We start from the raw sequence: 8,975 nt of genomic DNA, 5'->3' as shown, positions 1-8,975 counted from the left end.
AGCCTTAGTTAATTCCATCTGTCCCAGATTCTTCATTTGTAAATTCCAACAGTCTATTTCCCAGGATGTTGTGGCAACTCATTATTTAAATATATTCATAGTTTCTTGGAAGAAAGGCTACATAAATATTACAGAACCATTTAAAAAATACATGAAATGTCTTTACCTGACTATATGACAGTCATATTTCTCACTTTGAATAAATGAATGGGTGCTGACTTTTTGAATCCCTAGGACATGGATGCTCTGGGTCCCTCTGCCTCAGCTCAAGTCAGACTCTTCACCAGGACTGAATCCCCCTGAGGCTTCAGGAAACCACCTCCAAGGCAGTGCCTAGGCTTTTGTGACTCTTTTCCTTCAAACCTTCCACTATGCCAAGTGCCAACAGAGAAATACGAAGAAGCAATAAAAGAAGGAAGAAATTATGATCTATGCATACCATGTAATACTAGGGGAAAAATGAGCTAAATATATGTACAACACGGTTGAATTTCCCAAGCAGTTCCGCTGAAAGAAGACAAGCAAAAACGAATACACATTGTATCATTTTATTCATATTAAGTTTAGAAACGGGCAAAACCTGAGGTGATGGATAGAGTGTATATAGGCAGATAAGCGGACAAGGGAAACTTCAAGTGGGGAGAAAATTGTACATCTTGATCTGGGTGTGGTTACCTATGGATACAGACAGGTGTAAATATTCCTAAGGCTGTACACTTGTAATGAGTAAACTTTATGCAAGTTATTTTGTTGTCCAGTTGCTAAGTCAAGACAGACTCTTTGTGACCCCTTGAACTGTAGCCCACCAGGCTCCTCTGTACATGGGGTTTTCCCAGGCAAGAATACTGAAGTGGGTTGCCATTTCTTCCTCCAGAGAATCTTCCTGGACCAGGGATCCAACCTGTGTATCCTACACTGGCAGGTAGATTCTTTACCACTGAGCCACTTGGGAAGCCCATACACAAATTGTACTTCAATAAAAAAAATAAAAGGAAATGTGGGACTTCCCTGGTAGTCCAGTGGCTAAGACTCTGAGCTTCCAATGCAGAGAACCAGGGTTCAATCCCTAGTCAGGGAACTAGATCCGGCCTGCCTCAACTAAGACCTGGTGCAGCCAAATAAATAAATATTTAAAAAAATTAAATAGAAGGAAATGAAAAGTACATTTGTAGAAGATTGGGCAGCTTCAAATGCATGAAGAGTTCTGCAGACAGAGCCAAAGGCAGGGACTAGCTCACAACAGGGCTCAAATGTCAAGCTAAGGGGTTTGCCATGCAGTCAGTTCATAGTCTCCGGCAGGAGCCACATGATTAGATGGGAGGATTGAAATCTCACCATTGTGCAGAGAGGATGCCTGGAGAAGGGGCCAAGCAGAAAGCCAGGAGATGAGATAACATAAATAGTCCTCATCTGAGAAAACTTGAGTTAGTATCTCTATCCTTTTAGACTGAGTGCATACCTTGGGTGCTACAAACGCCGACCCATGCAGTTAGGGGAGGAGACTGCAGCCACGTGGATGCCCTCCCTCCCCCACCTTCCCCAGGCCCCAGGGCAGCGTTAAAACAGTTTGTCTGTGGCTGCATGTACCACCACAGGTCCTAAAAGCCGTTCGGCTCCCCCAGGCAGGCCTTCCTGGCTCCCAGTCTTGCCCGGCTTCCCCTCCTTCCCCTCTACCAGCTCCTGTCTAGTTTTTTCTTCTTCTCTTTGCAGTATTTGCATAGAGGAAGGAGCTGGCCCTGCTGGCCACACTGACCTAAATAAAATGCAGGGGTCACCAGGTCATCTCCATGGGGATTGTAGATCATTTGCACATTCTCACTCAGGCATGCTGTCAAAATTTAAGACATTTTCCATATTAAAATGAAATACTACTGACTTAAAGATAAGCATTTTGAGTAACTGAATTGAACATAGATGAGTTTTTAATGTATCTGAATCATAACTGCAGGTCCTTTGTTTAGAGCTCTTTCTACTTGTTTAAATAAATATTTTTAACAAAAACTGACATTCATCTGTTTATGTGCTTTAAATACATATACATTGGGGATAATGCTATGTCGGTAATCTGGGCTCTTTTCTGATGGAAGCTTTTCCAGGTATAGTCTGTATTTTTCATCAGATACACTAAAGTAACCACTTATAGGCCATTAAATAAATAAAATGTTTGGATTTAAAACAAATGCATTTCACAAATGTAATACTCTAATTAAAAAAAAAAAGAATTTGTGTATGTGTGTGTGTGCACATATGCTTTACAAATGAACCTTCCGGCACTCTCAAAACGAAGTCATGTGCATTTCTTTGTGTGATTACTCTTTCCTCTTTTGTGTAGCTATCTTAGATTTCAGATAAGCAAATACATTTTTTAAATGTATTATTTGACTGTGCCTGGTCTTAGAGATCTTTAGGTGTGGCGTGTGGGATCTGGTTCCCTGACCAGGGATCAAACCTGGGCCCCCTGCATTGGGAATTTGAAGTCTTAGCCACTAGACCAGGAAAGTCCCCAGATGATACAGTTTTATGAGTGTGAGAGTAGACAGAAACCATAGTACTTCCTGCATCTAGAGGAGTGGCTCAGAAGCTCACCAGGTCAGTCGGGGACAGAAATGCAGCACTAATAGACCCAGGGCCTCAATTAGCGTTTTAGCAATTACCACATGACTCCAGAGTCTAGTATCCTTTAATCTCACATTTCTATCTCCCTAAGATTCACGTGAAAGCCCCTCTGATCGATTTGAAGCATGTATTGTGGTTCAAAAACAACTCAGGCTTCCAAAGAAAACCACGGTTTAAAGATGAAATCAGCATTTCTTCAAGATTAAAGTGGGCATTTATCTCAGTCTTATGATTCTTATACACTCGTTTCCCAAATAATCTCATCTGAAAGAACACATCTGAAATGTTACACCTCCTGCAAGAATGTGCAGTACAATGATTCCCTGTTCCGGGACATTATATGCTTTAGTGAGTCTTTAACAGACTTTGATATTTTGTTTTCCTACTAAGGTGTCAACTGAACTCATAATCGTGTTTAGGGTCACTGTGGCTTCCTTCTGACTGATCTAGTACATACTTAAAGATTTCCTGATGTCCATATCTGAGAACATCATCACCCATAGGGTCACTGTGAAAGTAGTTACAGTTGTCTTAAAAATCTGCAAACAGTTCTCAGAACAGCTAATGTGATGTTTGCACAAATTCCTCCCCACCTTCCCACCCCTCAAAACAAACCATTATTTTGGTTGTGCTAGAACTCCTTGGGCTCATCTCTGCAGTCATTTATGCTGGGACAAGTTCATTTCTTGCCACGAGCGTTTGAGCTATTTTATATTATAGCTTTTAGACTTCATTGCTGCCAGTTGGGATAATTGTATCCAGGAAAGGTTTTTTTCTTCTTTCTCTCATGTTTTAACTTTTCTGTTGTTGTCATTGTTTATTTTAAAGATGTTGCAAGGTTTCTTTCTCTTTCTATCTTCCCAGCTATTTGGAGTATCACAGATAAATAATTACATAGCACATATTTATTCAGGAAGAGGAAGTTAAGACCCTTTGAATTTCTTGGGGATAAAGAACACCCCTCTCTCTTTTCTCTCAGGGGATGTTTAGGATATAAAATTAGAGCAAACCCGAGGACATGTTAGTATGCATCTATGTACTTGGTTGCCAAGTACAGGAGGAGAAACGAGTCTCTGATAAGTATCTTAGAGGGTACACACTCGTACTGGACAGCTGAAAATGACTGCCCTGTCCTGGGAAGAACACAGTGCTCCGTTCAGTAATTTAGAGGCTTCTGTCTCAGTGCAGTCTGTACAGACTGGGTAGCTCAGTTGGCTGGAGCATTAAGTACCCACTGCTCCACAAGAGAGAACAGGCCCAGAGTTCTCCGGGGACTCTGAGGTGGGAATGCCCAGCACGGCCCAAGAGGAGGGAGTGCAGAGATGGGTCCTGAAGAGCCAGCTGGGCCTCAGCAGGATGTGGTCACCGGGAGTGGTCTCACTGGCAGGGCCTTCTGAATTCAAGGGACACAATGCCTACTTCCATGTTCTTCAGAGTACTGGTATAAAATGCTGAAAAGGGTACTGAAGTTGTGGCATATTTTGAGACTTCCCTGGCTATCCAGTGGTTAAGATTCCACCCTTCCAATGCAGGCGGCACAAGTTTGATGCCTGGTCAGGGAACTAAGATCCCTCATGCTGCTCGGCATGGCCCCTTCAAAAAAAAAAGAGAGAAAATCTGGCATATTTGAAGTATTTGCAACAGTTGTCTATTGAACACCTTTTTTTTTTTGCCCATCGCTGAATTTCTGGGGTTGTTTTACCTCTTTGGAGCGTGTATCCAAAGTCTACATTCAAGACCCTCAGGGAGTGGCAGATTCTTGACTTCCTGGACTCCACTGCCCCATGGCTCACACCCAACTCAGACCAGACAGCCCAATAGGCAAGGCCCACATTGTCGTTAGAACTTCTTTTTTACTCTATCCTCTGGGCTGTCTGTCCCCTGAGCAGTTCCTCAATAAGTATATGTCACATGTGTGACTCAAATGTTCTCCCAACATAAGCAAGAATGTTCTTTCTCATTCCTCTGAAATGCCCCCTGGTTTGGCTGCCTCTCATCCCACGTTGAAGGTCAGGAAGGGCGGTGGTAAGGAGATACCCCTCATCCAAGGTAAGGAGCAGTGGCTGTGCTTTGCTGGAGCAGCCGTGAAGAGATACCCCACGCCCAAGGTAAGAGAAACCCAAGTAAGATGGTAGGTGTTGCAAGAGGGCATCAGCGAGCAGAAACACTGAAACCATACTCACAGAAAACTAGCCAATCTAATCACACTAGGACCACAGCCTTGTCTAACTCAATGAAACCAAGCCATGCCCGTGGGGCAACCCAAGACGGGCGGGTCATGGTGGAGAGGTCTGACAGAATGTGGTCCACTGGAGAAGGGAATGGCAAACCACTTCAGTATTCTTGCCTTGAGAACCCCATGAACAGTATGAAAAGGCAAAATGATAGGATACTAAGTGGACAGGGAGGCTTGGCATGCTGTGATTCATGGGGTTGCAAAGAGTCGGACACGACTGAGCGACTGAACTGAACTGAACTGAACCGTGCATTTTACCATGAAGTTCTAGACAAATTCCATGCTTTTTAAAAAATATTTTTATTTATTTATTTGGCTGTGCCAGGTCTTAGTTGCAGCATGTGGGATCTAGTTCCCTGACCAGGGATCAAACCCAGGTCCTCTGCACTGGGAGTCAGAAATCTTAACCACTAAACCACCAGGAAAGTCCCCAAGTTCCATGTTTTCAACAAAGCCTACCCGCCCCAGTTACTGTACCATATTTCCTAGATTTGCTCAGAAGTCCTCCTGTGCTTACAGTCAGAACCATTTACAACAGTTTGACACTCACACACCCGCATTCCCCACTCCTGCTCCAGCCCGGAGAATTCAAGCTCTTTGCAGTCAGGAACCATGTCTTATTCTTCGTTTGTATCTATAGCAGAAGATCTAAAATTTCAAATGCTGCCTTGACATCTCTGAGCCCCCTGGGGCCCTAGAGGCCAAACCATAAGTTCCCCTGCTTTTGACAGATACGACCCCCCCACCCAACCAGGTAGGAAAGGCGCCCCACTTGGCTAGTTCTCTACTTGTCTGACCAGCTTCGTCCTTTCTGGTCCTCAACCTAATGGATATTATTTCCCTGTTAGCCATGAAGCTATTCAAACAAGCCAATCACATCCTCCCACAGGAACCAGGGGTCACTCTGCTGCTACTGCTAAGTCGCTTCAGTCATGTCTGTCTCTGTGCAACCCCATAGACAGCAGCCCATCAGGCTCCACTGTCCCTGGGATTCTCCAGGCAAGAACACTGGAGTGGGTTGCCATTTCCTTCTCCAATGCATGAAAGTGAAAAGTGAAAGTGAAGTCGTTCAGTCACGTCTGACTCTTAGTGACCCCAAGGACTGCAGCCTACCAGGCTCCTCTGTCCATGGGATTTTCCAGGCAAGAGTACTGGAGTGGGGTGCCATTGCCTTCTCCAGGGGTCACTCTTCTGCTACTGCTAAGTCACTTCAGTTGTGTCCAACTCTGTGTGACCCCATAGACGGCAGTCCACCAGGCTCCCCCATCCCTGGGATTCTCCAAGCAAGAACACTGGAGTGGGCTGCCATTTCCTTCTCCAATGTATGAAAGTGAAAAGTGAAAGTGAAGTCACTCAGTCGTGTCTGACTCTTAGCGACTGCAGCCAACCATGCTCCTCCGGCCATTGGATTTTCCAGGCAAAAGTACTGGAGTGGGGTGCCATTGCCTTCTCCAAGGGGTCACTCTACCCTCTGGTTAATACAAAGCCTGCCTCCCACTGCCCCTGCTAGCTTACTCAACTTCTAAATGAACCTACATGGTGTGTGATATCCTTCCACAGACTATATGTGACTAATAACCTGCTGTCCATCTCATCTGTCCAGTGTCAGGTATGTTATGTTTGGCCATCTTGTACTATGACCAACCTAGACAGTGTATTAAAAAGCAGAGACATCACTTTGCCAATAAAGGTCTGTATAGTCAAAGCTATGATTTTTCTAGTAGTCACGTATGGATGTGAGAGTTGGACCATAAAGAAGGGTGAGTGCCTAAGAACTGATGCTTTTGAATTGTGTTGCACAAGAAGATTCTTGAGAGCCCCTTGGACAGCAAGGAGGTCAAACCATTCAATCCTAAAGGAAATCAACCCTGAATATTCATTGAAAGGACTGATGGTGAAGCTGAAGCGCCAATACTTTGGCCACCTGATGTGAAGAACCAACTCATTGGAAAAGACCCTGATGCTGAGAGAGATTGAAGGCAAAGGAGAAGGGGATAGCAGAGGATGAGATGGTTAGATAGCATCACTGACTCAATGGACTTGAGTCTGAGCGAACTCCAGGAGATAGTGAAGGACAGGGGAGCCTGGCATGCTGCGGTCCATGGGGTGGCAAAGAGTTGGACACAACTTAGTGACTGAACAACAACATCTCTCCTTCAGTGATTGGGTGAGTAGGAGGTGCTCAGAGAATATCCTGAACAGAACTGTCATTCAACAAATTTGTGTTGATTACATGATCTTCCTTCCATGAAGTTCCTCACCCTAGTTAGGAGACCGGAAATTTAAAAAGTGTTCACTGTAGATGATGACAGTTATTTTCCTATAAAGATTCCATATCCATTAGAATCATATAGCAATGGCTTCCACTCACTTGATTATATTTCAAGCAATCTTTCTCAACTCACCATGCTGTTGACTAAAAAAAAGTAAATTTGCCTTAGGGCAAATCTGTGCTTATTTTCTATACTACTAATCTGGCATCTATATTATAATTCCTAGTTGCTAATAGAAATAAATTATAACATTGTCCACTTATGAATACAAGATGTTATGTATTAGTTGATATAATCCACAGACTAAATAACTAAAAGCATATGAGAACTCAGACTTTTCCCACACAAGAATTTACTTAATCTGTGCCACTGCCTCCATTTATCTCACTTCTCTGTAAGCAAAAATGGCAACACTGAAAATCAAACAGCATCTTCCTCCAGGAATACTAACGCAATTAACATTAAGCTTATTAGTGCTTCAGAGAAAGTTTTTATTGCTTACTCTATTTTATCATGGGGTTTCCCAAGGTCCTAGAAAAAAAAAATAGCCACATGTTTTTACTTTTGAGGTCTCCTGCTTATCCTAAAGCAATGGGTAAAAAATGCATAACAGCCAGCAGTTTTCCTGTCTAGTTTCCAAGTCACACTCATTCTTAGGTGGGTCATCTCCTGGCACCTCGCCACCTCTCCCCTGGTTGGTGCTGGTGACTCAGGGCAAAGACTCAGAGAGGGATCAGGAGGGCTGATAAAACCTCAGATCCATGCAGGTACCACTCTTCACCACACTGGGTATGTAATGATTCACTTTCTAGCCCCAGCTTGCCAAGAGGAAAACACCAGGAGGCAAAAGTTAGCGGAAAATGGTCTTGAAACAGTTCTAAGCCAAGCACGGGGCCCTTCTCTGAATGCCTGTCCCTGTCAGGTGCCTAAAATTCAGCTGCTCCCCGCCCCTTCTCCAGAAAGGATGGCATGGGTGAAATGCTCAGTATACTGTGATGCTCATGTGCTGATCACGTGATAACTATCAGGCTAGTGCCAGAGGCAAGGGTTTGTGCTCAGGGTGGGGAGCAGACAAGAAGGGAGATTTCCCAACAACCCAAATGACTGGCTGCTGGGGTCTAACATTTCACTGGCATATGGAAGAGGAAGCCAACCAGGCTGGTGTGTGCACGCTGAGTAGTTCTGCAGGCTGCGTTCGTGGTTGTCTTAGCTATGCACCATGCATGAGTCAGTTCCAGGGCTGGGCTCTCCTTGCTCATACAGCTGCCTCCAAAATGGATGACAGGAGGGTGGGCTCTGCTCCCCAGAGCAACTGGAAAAGGTGGAAGTGAAAAATAAATGACCTTTCCCTCCTTTTAGAGAGGGAAGGCAGGGTGCCAAATCCCTAAGAAAAAGCAGAAATAATTTCTCTTGAAATAAGACTTCTGTGTCAAATGGAGAGAGAGCTCTTACAGCAGTTGCTGGTTTGCAGTTTTTTGTGCCAAAGTTTATCTGCTTTGTGGCTCACTGCTGCCAGCTTAAGTTAAGTCGCTCAGTCGTGTCCGACTCTTTGCGACCCCATAGACTGTAGCCCACCAGGCTTCTCCATCCATGGGATTCTCCAGGCAAGAATACTGGAGTGGGTTGCCATTTCCTTCTCCAGGGGATCTTCCCAACCCAGGGATCGAACCCAGGTCTCCTGTATTAGAGGCAGACGCTTTAACCTCTGAGCCACCAGGGAGGTCCCCACATTTGACTGGTAGATACAGAGACCTTTTATAGTTGTTAATATACAGATTTATTTAAAGGTTTTTTCAGTAAAAAAAAAAAAAAATCAAAGAGAAAGCTGCTTTCCATAATCCAGGTATCCA

Source organism: Budorcas taxicolor, chromosome 1, assembly GCF_023091745.1.
Source record: "Budorcas taxicolor isolate Tak-1 chromosome 1, Takin1.1, whole genome shotgun sequence".
Lineage (NCBI taxonomy): Eukaryota > Metazoa > Chordata > Mammalia > Artiodactyla > Bovidae > Budorcas > Budorcas taxicolor.
The sequence above is the reverse complement of the archived record's forward strand: the minus strand, read 5'-3'. Positions refer to the sequence as shown.